Source organism: Balaenoptera physalus (genome assembly GCF_965194825.1).
Source record: "Balaenoptera physalus genome assembly, chromosome: X".
NCBI lineage: Eukaryota > Metazoa > Chordata > Mammalia > Artiodactyla > Balaenopteridae > Balaenoptera > Balaenoptera physalus.
The window spans coordinates 119,034,261-119,056,600 of NC_138903.1; the positions used below are offsets into that span (position 1 = coordinate 119,034,261).

Genomic DNA, 22,340 nt, shown 5'->3' on the forward strand with positions numbered 1-22,340 from the left:
GCAGTGCGTGGGCTTCTCATTGTGGTGGCTTCTCTTGTTGCAGAGCACGGACTCTAGGTGCGCCGGCTTCAGTAGTTGTGGCACGTGGGCTCAGTAGTTGTGGCTCGTGGGCTCTAGAGCGCAGGCTCAGTAGTTGTGGCGCACGGGCTTAGCTGCTCTGCGGCATGTGAGATCTTCCCGGACCAGGGCTGGAACCCGTGTCCCCTGCACTGGCAGGCAGATTCCTAACCACTGTGCCACTAGGGAAGCCCGTAACGATGTTTTATAAGTGGTGGCATTTTAGATTCCATGAAATATAATATTTACTTGAAAAGTCTTTATGTGGTCTACATTTTTATTGTTGTAATTCTTCTAATATTTAAGGTTTGTATTTCTGTTATAGTCCTTTCATTTATACCTACTATTAGTCACTGTTTTTTTTTTTTTTTTTTTTTTTGGCTGTGCCACACAGCTTGTGGGATCTCAGTTCCCCGACCAGGGGTTGAACTCTGGCCGAGGCAGTGAAAGCCCAGAATCCTAACCAGTAGGCCACCAGGGAACTCCCAGTCACTTCTTTCTTTAGAGGGTGTTATGCAGTTTCATGATTACGTGTCTAGTTATGGATTTTTGTTTTGCTTGTTTTTTTTAAAAAAAATAATTAATTAATTAATTTTTGGCTGCATTGGGTCTTCATTGCTGCGTGCGGGCTTTTCTCTAGTTGTGGTGAGCGGGGGCTACTCTTTGTTGCGGTGCATGGGCTTCTCATTGTGGTGGCTTCTCTTGTTGTGGAGCACGGGCTCTAGGCACGTGGGCTTCAGTAGTTGTGGCACATGGGCTCAGTAGTTGTGGCTTGTGGGCTCTAGAGCGCAGGCTCAGTAGTTGTGGCACACGGGCTTAGTTGCTCCGTGGCATGTGGGATCTTCCTGGACCAGGGCTCAAACCCACGTCCCCTGCATTGGCAGGTGTATTCTTAACCACTGCGCCACCAGGGAAGTCCCTGTTTTGCTTTGTTTTAAATCCTGTTTGTAATTCCTTAAGTTTCCTGGATTGGTGCCTTTTATCAGTTCTGTAATTCTCAGCCATGGTGAGATATTTTCTTCTTTCCTTTTCAGACTCCAATTAAAGCTATGTTAAATGTTATTTTCTCCTCCATGTCTCTCTTTTGCTTTTTTAAAAAATAAATTTATTTTATTTATAAAATAAATTTATTTATTTTAATAATTTTTTTATTTAATAAATTTATTTAATAAATAAAATTTTAAAATAAATTTATTTTATTTATTTATTTTTGGCTGTGTTCGGTCTTCGTTGCTGTGTGTGGGCTTTCTCCAGTTGCGTTGAGTGGGGGCTGCTCTTCCTTGCGGTGTGTAGGCTTCTCACTGTGGTGGCTTCTCTTGTTGCGGAGCACGGGCTCTAGGCCTGCGGGCGTCAGTAGTTGTGGCTCGCAAGCTCTAGAGTGCAGCCTCAGTAGTTGTGGCACACGGGCTTATTTGCTCTGCGGCATGTGGGGTCTTCCTGGACCGAGGCTCGAACCCGTGTCCCCTGCATTGGCAGGCAGATTCCTAACCACTGTGCCACCAGGAAAGCCCCTTCTCCATGTCTGTTAACTTCCCTTCTGTATTTTCCATGTTTTTCCTGTGCTATGTTCTTCTGGTCTATCTTCTAGACTATAAATTCTCTTTTCACTTGTTCCTTTTCTTAAGAGAAGAGAATTTTAGTAATCATCTTCTCATTTCTACAAGTTTTGTTCTTCAGATCTGCTGGGTCATTATTTGTACTTTTCTATTTCATACACATGCTTTCCCACTTGTATTTGATGTCTTTAAAATATATTAAATTTGGTTAATTTTAAATCTGCTTGTGATCATTTCTGGATCTGAACTCTTTACAAGTTTGTTTCTGCTGATTCTTGCTCATAATTCCTTTTTTCTTGTATACTTCATTTTTTGGACTACATACTTATTGTTCTCGAAGATTGTTTGTGGAGTTTCTTTGAGTCCTAGGGTCAAAGTACTTTCCTCCAGAGAGGATTTTCCTTTACTTCCACAGGAGTCTTTGGGAAATACCAGTCTGGGACCACCTTAAAGCAAATTCATAACTTGAACTTTCTGGGGCCACTTTGATGATGTGAATCCAGCCTGCAAATCTATGTCAGGGCTGGTCTGTGGCCACAACTTTTTAAGGACAGTTTTATTTCTCTCCCCCGCCTCTGCCTTGTTCTGTTTAGCTTCAAGACCATCTTCCCAATAGTCCATTGGGACTATATGAGCAGGTTCACTTCTGGCTCACCTTTACCCTGAGGATGTTACTTTTGGAGGGGGTGGGTGGTCTCAGCTTAATGTTCAGAGGGTCTCATATTAGCCTTTTCACCTGGGAGGGCCTTCCCTGAGTTCCCGCCTCCTCATCCCATGAAGCTACCCAAACCCAAGTTCAAGTTTGCCCAGCTCAGCAGGTGACCTCAGGGCAGTAGCAGCATCAGTGCTCCCTTACCCAGCTGACCTCTCTGGCTTCCTACTTTCCCTTAGAATTTGGCATGGTAGTTCCTTACTTTCTTGTCACCTCATGTTGCTTTTTTTCTTTTTTAAATTTTAAAGACTTTACCTTTTTAGAGCAGGTTTAGGTTCACAGCAAAATTGAGAGGAAGGTACAGAGATTTCCCATCTACCCCCTGCCCCACCCATGCATAGTCTCCCCCATTCTCAGCATCCTCCACCAAAATGGGACATTTGTTACAACTGATGAACCTACGTTGGTCCATCACATCATAATCACGCAAAGTCCATACTTTACATTAGGGTTAACTCTTGGTGTTGTACATTCCATGCTCATATTTCTTTTAAGGAGATATTTGTTATATTTATCATTTGTAGTTTTTAGCAGGAGATTTGGCCCAAATAAGATTGGAATTGGAAATCTAGTTAAAGTTTTAAAGCATAATTTTAATATCTAGTAGGAAGGAAACTAACATTTAATGACTTCTTTACTCTGTGCCAGGTGCTGTGCTAGGTCTTTCCGTATAATTTCTCACTTAATCCTCAACAATTTTATGAATTAAGTGATGATAGCCCCATTTTACAACTAAGAAAACTAAGGCCCAGAAAGACTCACGTACAAAAGATGGTATGTGGCAAAATCTGAATTCCATCCCAATGTTTCTTGATCCAAATTTTGATCTCTTTGTACCATACCAAACTGCCTCATATTTTTTGAGCATCTACTGGCTATTAGCTCTGAGGATATATTTGAGAAGTGCCTGGCACATAGTGGATGTTCAAAAATATTTGTTGAATGAATGAATGATCCAGACAAAATTCATAGCCTTGTGATCTACTGGGGAACACAATTTACTAGGGGATGTAAACATGTAAATACACTGAGTACAATTTGATGTGGTAAATGGCAGAGATATGAGCGGAGTGCTATGAGAGCACACAATAAAGAATTCTCTTTAGTAATTTTTCAGATTATAAGTAGAGGCTATGGCAGCAGATGAGTCTGGAGAGACAAGCAGGATTCAGATCCTGAAGGGCCTTGTTACCACTTTATCTGTCAGATTGAGTACGTGATGGTGGTTGAAATGCTTTTCATGGGCAGATTTAACCCTTACAGCACTCTGTTATGATTTCTACAGTATAGGTACGGAAACCAAGACACTGAGAGGTTAAGCAACTCGGCCAAGGTCACTCAGGCTAGCACATGCCATTCCTGAGCTTTCAACCAAGCCAGTTTGACTGTGAAGTCTTTAACCCCTATGCTGTGCTGCTTCTATTAGTACATATCACACACATACCTCTGTACCAGTACATGCTCTACTAGCTGCATTTTATTTCTCTGTATGTTTATACCGTCTTTCATTTAACTGTACTGATAGACATTTTTGGTTGTTTCTAGGTTTTTGCAATTATGGACAGTATTGTGGTGAGCAGTACTTACTTTCCATCCCAAGCTGATTCTGATGCACCGCCTCAGGATCACTCGTACCGTCTCCTTTATCATCACTGTACTAAATGATCTCTAAATTTCCTTCAGGGCTATCACTCTCAATTCTGAGATTTGCAGAGTCATAATTCTTAATCTAGGAGTCCTGCATGTTGTAGATTACTCAACATGGTAATTGGCAAGGCTCATTTGTACTCATTCTCTGAAGATTGAAGGCCTGGGTGACATAATAGCTAATATTTAGGCTTTCTATGCCAAGCACTGCACTAAGTACTTTACGTACATTATTCTGTTTAATCCTCTCAACAATCTTATGGGCAATCCTATTATTGTCCCCAATTTTAAAAAGGGGAAACTGAGACTCAAAGAGGTTAAATGACTTGTCTGTGGTCATATAGCTAGTAAATGGCTGTCTGATTGCAAAGTTCATATTGTTAACCCTTGTCTTAATTTGCTAGGGCTGCTGTAACAAAGTACCACAAAATGGGTGTCTTAAAACAACAAAAATTTATTGTCTCAGAGTTTTGGAGACTAGAAGTCCGAGATGAAGGTGTCAGCAGCAGTGCTGGTTCCTTCTGAGGGCTCTGAGGGAGAATCTGTTCCATGCCTCTCTCCTAGATTCTAGTGATGGCCAGCAGTCCTTGGCTTGTGGCTGCATCCCTCCAGTCTCCTCCCCTGTCTTTACATGGCATTCTGCCTGTGTGTTTCTCTCTCTACATGGCCTTTTCCTCTTTTTATGAAGACTGGTTATATTGGATTAGAGCCCACTTGAATGGCCTCATTCATCCTAACTTGATTTTGTCTTACAGAGACCCTATTTCCAAATAAGGTCACATTCACAGGTACAGTGGGTTAGGACTTAAGCCTGTCTTTTGGGGGGGGGACACAGTCCAACCCATCACAACTCTTATACAAAAACTGCCCCCCAAATCCTTATGGAAAAATAGTCCCTCACTCTCCCTTAACCACTGGTTCTCAAAGTGTGTTCCAGGACCAGGAGCATCAGCACCACCTGGGAGCTTGTTAGACACACAGAATCTCAGGCTTCACCCTAGGCCCAGTGAGTCGGAATCTGCATTTTAACAAGATCCCTGGGAAATTTGTATAAACGTTCAAGTTTAAGAAGAATTGATCTAAGATAATTATCTTCAGATATAGTTGTGGCTACTAGGGAGTGAACTAATGAATACTTGGCTGGTAGAGAGAGTTTCACTCCGTTTTTATCTGTTTGATGCTTCTGATTATAAATGTAGATATACCCTCATTATACAAAATTTGGTAAGTACAGAAAAATCCAAAGAAGTAGAGGAAAAATTATTGCCTATAATCTCACTACCCAGAGGCGCCACAGTTAACATTCTGAAACACAGCTTCCTTCTATTTTTTCTTGCTTCATTACTTTTACCATAAATAAAGCCCAAACTCTTGATAGGGTTAAACTTTAAGTACTGATAACATTTTATTAGTTTATTTGTATTACTTCATAGTTTTGTGTGGTTAAAAATCCAGCAATGCATGCATTTGTGAATTTTACATTTGCAATATTATTCCTTTGTAACAACTATTTAAAACTGTAGAATTAACTAACATCTTAATTTTAGGCCAGATGCTCAGGGCTGCAGTTTTTATCTTCTAAAAACACATTTACACTTCAGTATGCTTAATTTATAGCTCGATTTTTTAGAAGTAATATATCCCATTTTCATTCCGTGATTAGATTTTATATTTTTTAGTTTGTAGGAAAAGTTCAAACTTCTTTCAAATTTCTTTATCTTTCTGCAGTCTGAATTCAACAAAAGTAATACTTTCTACCTCTTCAACCATGTCGATATTACCATTACATATCACGGGGAAAGTGAAACAAATTGGGGTATTGTAAGATTGGTTACTGCTAGACTTGATCCCAAAAGGTAATTATAGAATGTCTTTTTAATTAGTTCCATTAATTTAAAAATTAATTCAAAATGTAGAAGATCTCACCAGAATTTTTATTTTTAGGATACATGTGTGATATAACCTTAGACATAAAGTTTGAAAAATCAAATAGGCAGGGACTTCCCTAGTGGTGCAGTGGTTAAGAATCCACCTGCCAATGCAGGGGACATGGGTTCCATCCCCGGTCCGGGAAGATCCCACATGCTGTGGAGCAACTAAGCCCATGCGCCACAACTACTGAGCCTGTGCTCTAGAGCCCACGAGCCACAACTACTGAGCCCACGTGCCACAACTACTGAGCCCATGTGCCACAACTACTGAAGCCTGCGCGCTCTAGGGCCCGTGTGCCGCAACTACTGAGCCCACATGCTGCAACTACTGAAGCCTGTGCACCTAGAGCCTGTGCTCCACAATGAGAGAAACCACCGCAATGAGAAGCCCATGCTCCGCAACAAGAGTAGCCCCCACTCGCCATAACTAAAGAAAGCCTGCACGCAGCAATGAAGACCCAACGCAGCCAAAAATTAAAAAAAGAAAAAAGAAAAATCAAATAGGCAATTTTATTCCATTTAACCTATAGTAAGCATCTGAATAACATGTAATGTGAGGAAGAACTGGCAGACCTGGAAGAGAATTGACTTATTGAGGATATCCTAACTCTCTTCTTTAGTTGCTGCCATATGACAAAGAGATTAGATTAAGATTTGTGTTTCTTCAGAGGACAATTCTAGTACCAGTGGAGTCTATTAGGCAGGTATCAGCTGGGTATAAGGAAGAATCTGCTAGCAATTAGAGCTCTCTAACATTTGAATAAGCAACCTCAAGAATTAGTGAGTAGTTAATCCCTACACGTTTGTAGGAAGAGCCTAGATGACCCAGCTCTTTGAGATTTCATAGTTAGGCACCCAGCATAGTGTCTGGTCCCTAGTAAGTGAGTGGTCCCTAGTAAGTGAGTGCTTAATGTCTGGTCCCTAGTAAGTGAGTGTCTGGTCCCTAGTAAGTGAGTGCTTAATGAATTGTAAAGGGCAATTCTGTATTGGGTAAGAGACTAGACAGGTGACCTTTAATGTTCCAACCTTAAGATTCTTTGAGGGCTTCCCTGGTGGCGTAGTGGTTGAGAATCTGCCTGCCAATGCAGGGGACACGGGTTCGAGCCCTGGTCTGGGAAGATCCCACATGCCGCGGAGCAACTAGGCCCGTGAGCCACAACTACTGAGCCTGCGCGTCTGGAGCTTGTGCTCCGCAACAAGAGAGGCTGCGACAGTGAGAGGCCCGTGCACCATGATGAAGAGTGGCCCCTGCTTGCTGCAACTGGAGAAAGCCCTCGCACAGAAACGAAGACCCAACACAGCCAAAAAGAAATAAATAATTAATTAAATAATTTTTTAAAAAAAGATTCTTTGAAACTGTAGGATAAGAATAGTACTCTTCAATTAAAAGGGATAGAGGGGGAATATATCATACAGTGTATCAAATCATGATCCATATGGGCAAAATATTATAAAACCTGAAATATTAGGATGGGAAAAGTGATCCTTTGAAACTTATGTGAAGTATATTAAAGGAGGTAAGTGTGGTATGGTATTCTGAACACAGAACAAGGAATTTGGAAATTTGGATTTTTGTCTCATCTCTGCTGGTTCCATTTTGGAAGTCAACCCTAAGTTCATCGAGATGAATCAGACTTCATTGTTTTTAAGCCTACTGGCCTGTTTTACTTTAGCCAAGGTTGTTCCATCTGTCACAGCTGATGGCCAAAGGGAAAGAATAGTTAGGGAATGTGCTGTGCCAAGCTTTTGACCATGGGTAGGTTAACTTGATCTCTCATAGGTTTAAATTTCCTCATCTGCAATAGGAGAGGGCTGAATTAGGAGTTTTTAATATAGATACAGATGCATCAAACCCAATTTTTATTTTATTTTATTTTTTTAATATTTAAAATTTTTATTTGTTTATTATGAGTGATATTTAGCATCATTTTACATGTTTATAAACTATCTGTATCTGTTCCCAATTTTTATTGATGTGTATGTTTCTGGGCAAAAGTGTCCATACATTTCATTACATAAACAGACCCCAAAAGATGAAGAACACTGGTACTTTCCAACTCTGACTTATCTTAGTAAAAAGATATTCTTTTTAAATTAGTGGCTATGTTAAAAATTTTTGAAGATTTATTTCATAAGGTGTTGCAGACAGGAAATAAAAGAAGGGTTAAAAGGATCAGGACATATTTATGAGTAACGGGGTAAATAGAGCTACTAAGAGAGGCCAGGGAATACTAACCATTGTCAAGAGCAACCGCCCATGCTTCTTTGTGTCTGTCACTTCTTATATCTGGGAACAGAATTTTAGGTTGATGGGCTGTGAGGTCTGACTCAGGATGGCTACTCATGTTGAAAGTCATTTGGGTAGAAAGGTAGTAAACATACAAAGTATGATGCAGGAAGCTAATCTCATCAGCTATATGAAAATCACATTTAATGCTTATAATCACATCTCATATTCTCAGGCTTGGAGAGAGTAAAAAAGCCAAGAAAATCACTTTCTAGAGCTGTATTTATTTCTACGCTGCCCATAGTAATAGCTTATGTATGCATGCAGTAAAACTTTTATCTAATCACAGTAAAGCTCATTTATTTGGGCCCCCTGAGAATGACTGTGTTAAAATTCATCTTTTTCAGAATTAGGCAATCTGCTCAAGGTCATAGACGTGAGTTAGGCCTAATGGTTTTCTGGGTCTAGAGTCTTGTGTTTTCTTTCAGGTTCTGTACCTTGTTAATTTCCCTGATGATTGCTATAACTGATCATCTCTTTTTCCTTAAAACACCTGCCGCATTTGGCTTTTGGGTTACCACTTTCCGGTTTTCTCCTGTCTCACTGGTTGCTCATCAGTCTTTTCATTTCTCCAACCTATTTTTTTTCCTTTTTTTTCATTTTTGGCCTCACCACGCAGTTTGTGGGATTTTAGTGCCCCGACCAGGGACTGAACCCGGGCCCTTGGCAGTGAGGGCATGGAGTCCTAACTGCTGGACAGCCAGGGAATTCCCTCATTTCTCCAACCTCTTAATGTCAGAGGGCCCCAGGACTCAGTCTTTTAGCTTTGCCTCTTCTTTATTTGTACTCACACCTTGGCGATCTTACCCTGGCTCATCGCATCAGATACCGCAATGACGCTTAGGTCTCTAGACTTGTATATCTGGCTGTTTACTTGACCCGTCCACTTGGATGTCTAGTAGGCATTTCCAACTTAACATGTGCCCAAAAGAACTTCTAATCTTCCCTCCAAATCTGCTTCTCCTGTTGTCTTCTGCATCTCAGTAAATGGCAACTACATCCTTCTAGTTGCTCAGGCCCCCAAACCATGGCATCACCCTTGATTCCTCTTTATCATTCTTCATTTATATCCTATATCTAGTCCAACCCTTTGGCAGATCATAGGCTCTAATTTTTTTTTTGGCTGCATCGCGCGGCTTGCAGGATCTTCGTTCCCTGACCAGGGATCGAACCCGAGTCCACAGCAGTGAAAACCCTGTGTCTTAACCACTGGACAGCCAGTGAATTTCCCATGTGGCTCTATTTTTAAAATATATTCAGAATCCACCACTTCTCATCACCTCCACCACTATCAGCTGGTCCAAGACATGGTTATATCTCACATGGATTGTTGCAAAAACCTAGTTGGTCTCCTTGCTGCCAGCCTTGTCTTCTCACAGTCTGTTCTCAATACAGCATTCAGAGCATTCCTTTTTAAATTTCAGCTCGTGTCAATCCTCTGCTCAGAGCCTTCCAGTGACTTCCCATCTTAGAGTAAAAGTCAAAGTTCTGAAAATGGCCTGTAAGGCCTTATACAACCGATATATAAGGCCAGTGATTTAAAATAGGGCTTCTACCTTGATTAGAGATCTTAACACAATTTTTGCTGCATAATCTCTCTCATATGAAATGCAGATCTTTCCTGTACTGGGTTCAGGACCCATACTTAAACAGTGAACCTTGATATGCATTATCATGCAGTAATTTAATTTTCTCTTCAATGTTAAGTTTTGATCTATAGCCTTAACAATTATTATTTCTCTAATTCATAGCTGCTTTAAATTGTATTTTGGCTTTAAGTAGAATGCATTCATCCTACAAACACGTATACTATAAGGGCACATTATGTACCAGACAGTAGGGTTACAGGAATGAATAAAAAGAGGCACACACCAATAACCTTCGCAATCGTGGGCGAGTGGTTTTATTGTGTATATATGCGTACAGATAACAGTCCCATAAGGATTACATATTATTCTTTAGACAGAAGCCAAAGGGTAAACTGTATGTTGAGTAAATAATTCAAAATGGAAGCATCATGGTTTCTCCTTTTGATTTTCTATCACCCTTTATTCCTCTTTTACTTTTCGAGTGACAGAAGAGTCTCTATTTCTGACCAGGCATTTGCTAGCTTCACCAGTCCTGTCTAGTTTCAAACTTCTCTAGTTTTTGTTTTCCATCTTCTGGTTTTAGTAATCATTCTCTTTCAAACACAAAAGGTTCACATAGATTATATACTCAGTACCTTTCATCGTTAAGCATGGCATTTTGCACACAGTAGACCCTCAAATCTCTGGGTGCTTATAAATATGATTTCTGCATCATCTATTTGATTTTCTAACTCTATAGCTAAGGTTACAAGATAGTTTTCTTTTTTAGTATATAGAAGGGGGGATGCAATAAAAGATGAAAAATAAAGCCATTTGCTAATAGAAGGATTTTAAAAAAATCTATCCACAGGCAAAGAGAAGGTTCTTAAGTATTGTGTTTTGGGCAGTATATTGAGTCTTATTTGCGTGTTAGGGACATTTAGAAACAAAAATATTTTAAATCGTAAAGAGTTTTAAATGCAGAATATAATGAAAGGCCTATTTTTTTTTCAGCCTGCTATTGTTAACGTGCCTGAAGAGCCATGAATCCGAAATTTACGATGTCAGTTTGGTATAAAAATTCCTTTCCCTTCCTTTTTTCCCTCTCTTTTATTAGCTATAAACATTCAGATGAAAACCACCTAACTTGTAATGGACCCCCTATGGAAATTCCTGGAGAATATACAGATAAGTTGAATGTAACCTACACTTACTCTGTGAAATTTGAAGTAAGTATTCTATGCCATCATCTTATTTTTTCCCAAATCAAGTATATAAATATCATATATTTCATTAATATTAAAGCCTTAATTTCTGTCAATTTAAAGTTGTGTAACACAGCTTAGGAGCCCAAGAAAGTAGGTAAGTTCTTTATGTTAAAACCATTCAAAAGACAATAATTACAGGAATTGCTGTATTCAATCTACTACATTTCAGGTACCTTGCCCAGTACATTACTTTCTCATACTTCACACTGAGGTTTGAATGAGGTACATGGGCAACCAGAGGGGTGTCTCCTGGGGTTGGCAGACTGGCTGACTGCTCAAGTGAGACCTTCAAGGAAGAATATCTTGTGGAAGAGACACAATCTATTGTAGTGAAAAGAACTGACATATTGGACATTTGGACTGACCTACAGTTCAAATTGGGGCTTGGCTGCTTACTAGCTGCATGAGCATAGGCAAGTCATGTGATCTCTGAGGCTCGATTTCTTCTCATGTCATTTCATCCTCATTTTCAGAATATATAAAGCCCTTAGCATGACACAGAGTAGGTCCTCAACATATAACATTCATTATTATTTGTACATCTGGAATTTTTCCTTTTGTAAATAGCTATTTTTATAAAGATGGTATGTATTTTTGGTAAATAGATAGATAGGTAGATAGACAGATTGACTATTAACATTCTGGTGAATAATTTATCAGCTCTTCAAAGCCCATGTTTTCCAAAGAGTTTTCTGTAAACTAGTTCCTTCATATTTTATTTGTTTTAGCTTGGTATTTTAAAAGGTGTTATGTGAAAAAAGGATCTATGATGAGGTTACTTTGGATAATGCTAGGTTAAACAATGTTAAAACAATGGCTTTATGAGTATTCACTATGTTAAAAAGCATTGTGAATTTTCAAAAGATGATTATAATATGCAGCATTTCATAGACCATGGCAAGAACTCATGGGGATATAATTTTCTGTAGAATATATAAGGAAAACACTGCGTGTGGTGCTAAAAAGTGTACACCTTTGTACAAATGGGATATTACATGTGCTATTTTCACTTAATGTGTATGTCATGGACATCTTTCCAGGTCAATAAATACAGAGTCACAGCCTTCTTTTTATTGACTACATAGTATATTTAACATACAGGCTGTAATTGACTTATTTAGTGCCATATTGATAAAAACAACCCAAATGTCTAATTTTTAATTATTATAAGCAATGCTTTAATGAGCATCCTTGCTTTTTTATTTGTCTGATTATCTCCTAGACTTAAATTCCTAGAAGTAGGATTATTTAGGTAACAGGGTGTGCACATTTTGATAATACCTTACCAAATTCTTTTGCAGAAAAGTTGCTAGGCCTGAAGATCTGCTGTTTCCTCACACACTCAGCAATACTAGGTTTTTGTCAGTTTTAAAAATCTTGCTTCAGAATTTAATTCTGTGAGTATAACAAAGGGAGGTAGATTCATACTAGGCAAACTCCTAATGATCCAATATATAAACCAGAACACCAATTTTGTAATTTATGTGAAGAAATATAAATGTCTAGTGGACCACACCATTCATGTCAGCTGGTTAGCCCATCTGCTCATAATAAAGATATATGAGAAAGAAAATATAAATAGAATAGAATAAATAGAAAGTTTCTTGGTGAGCATAGGACCCCAGAGCAAAAGTAAGAGAGTATTAAAAGATGATATTCATGGGCTTCCCTGGTGGCGCAGTGGTTGAGAATCTGCCTGCCAATGCAGGGGACACGGGTTCGAGCCCTGGTCTGGGAAGATCCCACATGCCGCGGAGCAACTGGGCCCGTGAGCCACAATTACTGAGCCTGCGCGTCTGGAGCCTGTGCTCCGCAACAAGAGAGGCCGCCATAGTGAGAGGCCCGCGCACCGTGATGAAGAGTGGCCCCCACTTGCCACAACTAGAGAAAGCCCTCGCACAGCAACGAAGACCCAACACAGCCATAAATAAATAAAAATAAATAAATTAAAAAAAAAAAAAAAAGATGATATTCATGTGCACTAGTGCTATGCTTGCCCATGGACCAGATATCCGGTTCATATTCATGGGTCAGGTACTCTTAGCCTTGGACAGTATTAGAGGTGCTTCTCCAAAAGATGAACTTTGGGGCTTTCCTTTCATAGGGAAAACTTTTTATGACTATGTAGATATATGTATTTCTCTTTATAGTTTTTAAAGATGATGCATCATATTTTTGATTCAGCTTTCATTATACTTGATTTTATATAAGACTTATTTCTTATGGCTTTAGATTTGCTTTCCTGAGACAAAACCCTAATCACCTTATTTGGGATTAGGTCTCAAATCTCTTTGAACACTTACAAATTGTGCTTGGTTTGTGTCATTTCTATAGATGGCCTGACAGCCATTATGACACGATTCTTCCTAATCTCATTCTGAAAGCAATTCCAGTTTGGGGATGCCTTGCTTTTGTCCCTATGTATCACCTATAAAATGTTATCTCCATTTTATAAATGAGGATCCTGAAGCCCAGTGAGCTGAAGTAATTTTCTCTGGATCATAGCTAGCAGGAGGTGGAAGTGATATTCAAACTCAGGTCTGTTTGGCCCCAAACTCATAGTTTTTCCACTATTCCATTTTGGCTTTCTATATTAAAGGTCTATTATATTTTCTGCCTACAGAGTTACTGTAAAGAAAATGAGAAACGTTTATGTTAGAAATGTGTGTGTGTGTGTGTACTTTGAATCATCCAGCTAGAGGTCAGGATTACTTGATCCTACAGCCTGCAGTTTACCCAAAGTACAATTGGTGAAAACAGGCAATTTACTAGTCCAATAAGTATAGTCCAGTCTTCTAATCTCTGGATGAAACACAGAAGTGTAATCTGGGGAAAGGAATGAAATACACCCTGAAGAAATTAAAATAACCTTTCCCCAGTGATTGAGAATAGTATTCCAAGTCCAAGCTATTATCAGAAGTTGATTGAAGAGCTGAAGGCCTTATACATTTTTATCACTTATCAGTTGGCTATTAAAATTTTAAGTACAGGATGGTAACTAGACTTATGGTGGTGATCATTTTGAAATGTATAGAAATATTGAATCACTATGTTGTGTAACAAGAACTAACATAGAGTTGTAGGTCAATTATACTTCAAAAACAAACAAGCAAACAAACTCATAGAAAAAGAGATCAGATTTGTGGTGACCAGAGGCAGGGGATGGGGGCAGGGGGAATCAGATGACAGTGGTCAAAAGGTGCTAGGGATGTAATGTACATCATGATAAATATAATTAACACTGTACGTTATATATGAAAGTTGTTGGGAGTAGATCCTAAGAGTTCTGATCACAAGGAAAACATATATATTTTTTTTCTTTAATTTTGTATCTACAGTATATGAGAGGATGGATGTTCACTATACTTACTGTGGTCATTTCATGATGTATGGAAGTCAAATCCTTATGCTGTACACCTTAAACTTATACAGTGATGTATGTCAATTAGATCTCAATTAAACTGGAAGAAAAAAATAAAATAAAAAAATTTAAGTGTAGGAGCGCTTATGTTTACAGTAAAAGCCAAGGGAAAGCACATCTAAATTGAAGTTTAGATTCATGCCAGGAGCCTGCATGGTATGGTGTTAGTGGTCTGCCTGCCTGTCAGGAAGTAACTGTGGCAGTCAAAAGAGCTGAAGTGCAAGTTCAGATGCAGCTATACCAAATGGGGGTTTTGGGGAATTGCCTTATTCGAGGTTAGGTCTCAACTCCTTGTTCTTTAAGTTTCCTTAATACTGGGAGGTGTTCCAGAAGAGGAATTTTTCCTTTCCCGTTGAAACTCATTTAGGGTGCTTAGAAGGCTCCTGGCTTCCAGACGTGGTGCGGTGGAAAGAACCAGACACACCCAAGGTTTGAATCCTGGTTTTGACATTTGCTAGCTGTGTGAACTTCGGTAGGTTACACTGAGCCTGTATTTCCTGATCTGTAAAATGGGGCTAAAATAGTTACCTCATGTGACTGCTGTCAGAGGTAAGTGAACTAACATATAAAATATTTAGCACAGTGCCTAGCCCATAGCAGACACACAATGTTTCCTATCCCTTCCCTCAGATACAGGAGCACCTGATTTACTAATGTTTTATACAAGAGTAGCTCATGTATGCAGAGTGCACTTACACAGTGAGAACACACCAAGCCACAATATTCTTTTTTTTTTCTCTTTAGTTAATTTCTTTTAACCACAATATTCTTTTTTTTTTTTTGTAGAAATGTGTTTGGCTTTTTTTTTAAATTAATTAATTAATTTATTTTTATTTTTGGCTGTGTTGGGTCTTCGTTTCTGTGCGAGGGCTTTCTCTAGTTGCGGCAAGCGGGGGCCACTCTTCATCGCGGTGCGCGGGCCTCTCACTATCGCGGCCTCTCTTGTTGCGGAGCACAGGCTCCAGACGCGCAGGCTCAGTAGTTGTGGCTCACGGGCCTAGTTGCTCCGCGGCATGTGGGATCTTCCCAGACCAGGACTCGAACCCGTGTCCCCTGCATTGGCAGGCAGATTCTCAACCACTGCGCCACCAGGGAAGCCCAGACCACAATATTCTTTACCTGAACACCAGAAAGTTGCTGTTATAGTTGTGGGGAGGGCGCCAGGAAGAGTGGTGATGGATATCTCTGATGGTGCTGTTTCTTTATTTTCTGTCTTGGGTTTGGGTTGAATTTTTTTTTTTTGTTTACCCAGTGATAATCGTACACGTCAACATTTCTCAAAGTGCATTCCCAAGAATACTAGTCAAATAAGTTTGGAAAATGCTACTTTCTACTGTCTCCTTTCTTAGCTTCACAAAGCACATTACTGTTTAAAAGTCTCCTAATAAAGAAACCTTTGACTGAGTCTAACTCAACATTTTACCATCGTCTTTGACTATGGAGTACCATTCTGGAGTAACATTTATATCCCACTGCAGATTCCACTTTGTGTACCCTAGGTGTACATGGTTGTTGTGTCTTGTAGTAGCTTACAAAACTCTATTGAACTAGAAATTTTTATTTTTTATTTTTTTAAATTAGAAAAATTTTTATTGAAGTATAGTTGATTTACAATATCATGTAAGTTTCAGGTGTACAGCACAGTGATTCAGTTATACATATATATATTCTTTTTTAGATTCTTTTCCCTTATAGGTTACTACATGATGGTGAGTATAGTTCCCTGTGCTATACAGTAGGTCCTTATCAGTTATCTATTAAAAAAAAAAAAAAAGAACCTCCAGAAGGTTCCTTGCCAACTCCTGGATTTTGGACTTCTAGCTTCTAGAACTGTGAGAGAATAAACTTCTGTTGTTTTAAGTAAAAAAAAAATTATAGTAGTTTAGTTATTCATGTTCATTGTAGAAAATATAGAAAAATCACAAAATGTGAATAAGAGTCATTTAGAATACCACCACGTGCTGAGAACTACCATGAAAATTTTTGTGTATGTAATTAAGAGTGATAATTCAAAATCAGACAGCTGGGTGCGGGTGTTTTTCCTCTAGTTGCGGCGAGCAGGGGCTACTCTTCTGTGCAGTGTGCGGGCTTCTCACTGCGGTGGCTTCTCTTGCTGTGGAGCACAGGCTCTAGGCGTGCCAGCTTCAGTAGTTGTGGCACGCGGGCTCAGTCGTTGTGGCTCGTGGGCTGTAGAGCGCAGGCTCAGTAGTTGTGGCGCTCGGGCTTAGTTGCTCCACCGCATGTGGAATCTTCCCCGAGCAGAGCTTGAACCCGTATCCCCTGCACTGGCAGGCGGATTCTTAACCACTGTGCCACCAGGGAAGCCCGTATATATGTTTGTATAGCATTTTTTTGATAAAGAAATATCTTACATTCTTCTTTCTTGAACTAAGTCTTTGAAATCTGGTGTGTGTTTTATACTTAGAGCTCATCTCACTTAGGACCGACCACGTTTCAAGTGCTGAATAGCCATGTGTGACTAGCTGCTGCCATCTTGGCAAAGATCTAGACCTCCACATTTTCAGGGACTGTCCCCTTTGGTCTGTGCTTCTACTTGTTTTTCACCTTTTGTTGCTTCTCTTAATACAGAAAATCCCACCAGGTCCTGTGACATGCATTGATCCCAGGCACTTGGCTGGGTGAACTACAGTCTCTCACCCTCCTGCAGACTGCAGAAGCCTTCCACAAAGACAGTCTCGGGCTAGGGGAGGGGTAGGTGTGATCCTGACACAGGGATGGGGCGGGGCGGGGGGGCCTGGCTGGGGAAGCTGAACACGTCAGACGACTTACAGATGTCAGTGCCATACAGCAGCTATGGCGCCTGAGCCACCTGGGTTGCGATCTCCATCCTCCTGTGCTGCCTCTCCCACCTTAGTGCAGCCACCTGCAAACTGCTGTTTGGACGCAGAGCTTGTGGTCATCGGCCGAGTTGTTGGCCTGAGCCCCTGGTCAGGCAGCTACTGGCCACAGAAAGGTTCAGAGGCAAATATAGCAATTTTTAGTTATAAAAGTTTTGTCTTTTTGCTTTTTAATTGAACATCTTATGCACTTTATGTTTTCAGAAAATAATACATGTTCCCAAGTGGGTACAAAGTTTGGTGTTTATATAACAATTTTGTTCAGAAGTTATTGAAGGATGGGACCATAAAGATTAACATTTGAGTGAAGACCTTTTATTCATCCATTAATATAACAAATATTTATTGAGGGCCTATTATGTGCCTAGCATGGGAATTTTTATAAAGTACCTAGTTTAACTTTATTTTTCACAATAGTCCTCTGAAGGCAGGTACTATTTTAAATCTCCATTTTATAGACTATAGAACTGAGACTCATAGAGATAAAGTTACTTGCCCAAGGTCACAAATGTAAAGGATTATAAGTCTAGATTAGCTTGACTACAGAATCCAGGCTTCTAACACAGTCTCCTTAATACATCATGTGAGTTTAGAATGGGAAGGAGTTATGGTGGGTGAATTGACCAAGAAGGCTTTCTAAGAGAGAGGCCTTTAGCTAGTCCTTGAAGGATGCTGAGGATAATTTGGATAGAAGGGGTAGAGGTGTGCAAGGCATTCTGGGAAAGCCTATAAACTGAGTTAAAAGACCTGGCATTTAGGAATCTGGAGAGGAGCTAGAGGAAGGGCTTTTCAGGTAAGAATGTACATGGTGTATGTGGGGAACAGTGAATAGACTTGTCTGATTGAAACAAAACTTTTTTCATTTGTTTATTCATTCAGCAACAGGCAGTAAATGCACTCCACTTGCCAGGTGTTAAGCCCTGGGGTATATAAAGGCCAAAGAGATTCAGTCTAGTACCCCAGACTTTAATTGTTTATATAGTATTGGTAGAAAGGTTAGAAAGATAGGTTTGGGCCAGATTTTGAATGGCTAAGGTATTTCTATTCACCATATTTTACTTTAGAAACTTACTGTTTTTATACCACCAACCAAAGGTTTTTTGGTTTCACTCTAATCACATTAATTTTAGCTATGTATCTACATATGTGAGTTGTATAAGCTTTAGTTGTGGGCTAGCTTGGGACCCTAGCCACATATATAGTTGTTTTTTTTTTTTTTTTTTTTTTTGCAAGATACATTCCTGATTTTCAGGCACCATGGACCAATAACTGAATTGAGAATCAGAGAATTTTGGTGCTGGTTTGCTTCAAACTCATACTGTGACCTTGAGCAAGTTCATTTTCCTTTCTGGACTTCAGTTTCTGCATAGTAAAGTGAGGGAATGGAGCTGGATCAGGAGTTCTCAACCCTATCAGATCGATGTCCTCTTTGAATAACAAATGTTTTATCATTCTCCCTTTACTATTGTAAAATTATATTAATAGATACTAGATAATTAAACCTGTCTTACACATAGTTTCAATAGGCATCAATATAGCACCCTAACTATAATATAAAGGAGAAATAAAGATAAATTAGTTTTTAATAAAATAATGTATGTTTCAGTATATATTTCAGTCATTGTCAGATGCATGCACCTATGTGTATAATCATTGTAAACATGACATCTACGAATGCATATGGCTATGAGAATATTATACATTGATGGCTCAAATGCCACATCTTTCTAAAGGATACCATGATTTTCTCAAATGTTGATCAATTTTGGTAAAGTTTCAAGCCAAACATAGTACCATTTTCCCTCAATTTACATGGTAATTGCATTGCTGGGGGAAAAAAATCAATGTATATTAAAACTATGTAAAAATACTTTATCTGTAAAATGAAGTTAGAATCTAGGCGCAGATAATCATAAGCAGTTTTTCACTCACGTGAATGTTGGATGGGGCTTTTGGAAGTTCTTCTCAATTCTTTGTGCGGGTCTCCTGGTGCCAAGCAGGACGTCTGGCCTTCTATTCAATACCATGCTGCTAAATTCCAGTAGCATCCCCACACCTTTTCATTATGCCCCCTAGAGGGTGCTGCTCCCCCTGTTGAAAACAGCTAGACCAAAAGAAGCTGTAGTTACCTGCCAGCTTGATTCTTTGATTCCCTGCCTGTATTTTTACCGAGTGAAACCCATCATGTGCTGTGTCCTGAATCAAGAATTCTCGTCTATATTTCTACATTTGCTTCTTGTGACTTCATTATAAATAGCATTAAAGACCTGCTTACCTTGTATGCATTTATGACAATTGCTATGTCTTATAAAAGATTTTGAAACTCTGGGATGTAAAGATGCAGAATAATTCATTAATTTTAAATGGATTTAAAAAATGGGTTCCACCATTTAGTTATCTTTTTGCATTTGTCATTTTGTCTCAAAGGTACCTTAGGATTTTAAAACGATTTATTTTCTTATGCAGGAGTAGTATGTGTTGTGGACTGTTATTTCCAGCAGATGGCAATGTTTGGTGCAAAAACTGCTTGATTTAACAACTGCAGATTTTCTAGGCTCTCTTTGTATTTAAAAGCCAAACTTCATAGTGCATATTTGAAAGTTTCTCTCCTTTTTTTTACATTTTATTTTTTCTTCCAGTTTTACTGAGGTATAATAGATATACAGCACTGTATGAGTTTAAGGTGTACAACATAATGATGTGACTTATGTCACGAAATGGTGACAATAAATTTAGTGAGCACCCATCGTCTCATAGATACAAGATTAAAGAAATAGAAAAACAATGTCTTTCCCTTGTGATGAGAACTCTTAGGATCTACTCTGTTTAGCAGCTTTCATATATAACACACAGCAGTGTCAACTGTATTTATCATGCTGTACATTACATCCCTAGTACTTATTTATCTTATAACTGCAAGTTTGTACCTTTTGACTGCCTTCACATAGTTCTCCCTCTCCCCATTCTCCGCCTCTGGTAACCACAAATCTGATCTCTTTTTCTATGGGTTTATTTGTTTGTTTTTGAAGTATCATTGATCTACAACACTATGTTAGTTCCTGTTACACAACATAGTGATCCAATATTTCTATCCATTTTAAAATGATCACCATGATAAGTCTAGTTACCATCTGTCACCATACAAAGGTATTACATAATCATTGACTATGTTACTCACCCTGTACATTTCATACTCGTGATTCATTTATTTTGCAACTGGAAGTTTGTGCCTCTTAATTTCCCTCACTTATTTCACTCCTTTTTATTTATTTTATTTTTTGGCTGCATTGGGTCTTTGTTGCTGTGCGTGGGCTTTCTCTAGTTGTGGCAAGCGGGGGCTACTCTTTATTGTGGTGCGTGGGCTTCTCATTGCAGTGGCTTCTCTTGTTGCGGAGCACGGGCTCTAGGTGCGTGGGCTTCAGTAGTTGTGGCACGCGGGCTCAGTAGTTGTGGTGCATGGGCTCAGCTGCTCCACGGCATGTGGGATCTTCCCGGACCAGGGCTCAAACCCATGTCCCCTGCATTGGCAGGTGGATTCTTTTTAATTTTTAAATTTTATTAAACACATATATATTTTTTAAATTTATTTATTTTATTTATTTATTTTTTGGCTGTGTTGGGTCTTCGTTGCTCTGCGTGGGCTTTCTCTAGTTGCAGTGAGCAGGGGCTACTCTTCGTTGCGGTGCACGGGCTTCTCATTGCGGTGGCTTCTCTTGTTGTGGAGCACGGGCTCTAGGCGCACGAGCTTCATTAGTTGTGGCACATGGGCTCAGTAGTTGTGGCTTGTGGGCTCTAGAGCACAGGCTCAGTAGTTGTGGTGCACGGGCTTAGTTGCTCCATGGCATGTGGGATCTTCCCAGACCAGGGCTCGAACCTGTGTCCCCTGCATTGGCAGGCGGATTTTTAACCACTGTGCCACCAGGGAAGCCCCTTAACTCCTTTTTAAAAGGCTTGATATGAGTTTACTTGCTTAAGGTGATTGACAGTCTGGTGAAGAGATGCATGCAATTCAAATTTTGAAAGATTAAGTCACATTTTAGTATAGGAACAATATTTTAATAAAATGGCTAAGATGAATCCTTTCATACAATGAATATTTATCCCTGGATTTGTCAGTTCTGTAAATTCAGATTTTCTTATAGGTTTTAAAAAAATAGTTTATTTCAAAACAATTTCATACTACAGAAAAATTGCTAGAATAACACAAAGAACTCCTGTAGTTCCGTTAACCAGACATCCCAATTGTTAACATTTTACTTCATTTGCTCCATTGTTCACTCTTCTTTGTGTGTGTCCATTATCATTAGTCTTTCTGTGAATCTTTTGAGAGCTAGATGTTGTCTCATTACCCCTATATCCTCCAGAGTATCTTTCCCTAAAACAAGGTCACCCTCCTATATAACTAGCATACAACCGTGCAAACCGGGAATCAATATTGGCATTACATTACCATCTGATTCACATTCATCCATTCAGATTTCACCAGCTGGCCAACAATGTCACTTTTCTCCTTTCTGATTCACTATCCTATCCAGGATTACATGTTATGTTTAGTTTTTGATCTCCTCCAATCTGGGCCAGTTCTTTAGTCTTTCCATGTGTTTCATATTCTTGAAATTTTTTTAAAAATTTATTTATTTTTTATTTATTTATTTTTGGCTGCATTGGATCTTCATTGCTGTGTGTGGGCTTTCTCTAGTTGCGGCGAGTGGGGGCTACTCTTTGTTGTGGTGCGCGGGCTTCTCATTGCGGTGGCTTCTCTTGTTGCGGAGCACGGGCTCTAGGCACGTGGGCTTCAGTAGTTGTGGCTCGTGGGCTCTGGAGCGCAGGCTCAGTAGTTGTGGCTCACGGGCCTAGTTGCTCCACGGCATGTAGGATCTTCCCGGACCAGGGCTCGAACTTGTGTCCCCTGCATTGGCAGGCAGATTCTTAACCACTGCGCCACCAGGGAAGTCCCTCTTGAAATTTTTGAAGAGTACCGACCTTACAATCTGTAGGATGACCATCAACCTGGGTCTGTCTGATGGTTCTTCGT

At 39.5% G+C, this 22,340-nt stretch overlaps 1 pseudogene across 1 annotated transcript in view; it reads left to right on the forward strand.

Annotated features, from left to right (window-relative positions):
• LOC309652746 (transmembrane 9 superfamily member 2-like) overlaps positions 1-22,340 on the forward strand; it is a 112,397-nt pseudogene that overhangs the window by 25,849 nt on the left and 64,208 nt on the right. Inside the window, exons 5-6 of the transcript XR_014268791.1 lie at positions 5,659-5,828; positions 10,876-10,987. The product of XR_014268791.1 is annotated as a transmembrane 9 superfamily member 2-like (transcript). The remainder of the gene's footprint in view (positions 1-5,658; positions 5,829-10,875; positions 10,988-22,340) is intronic.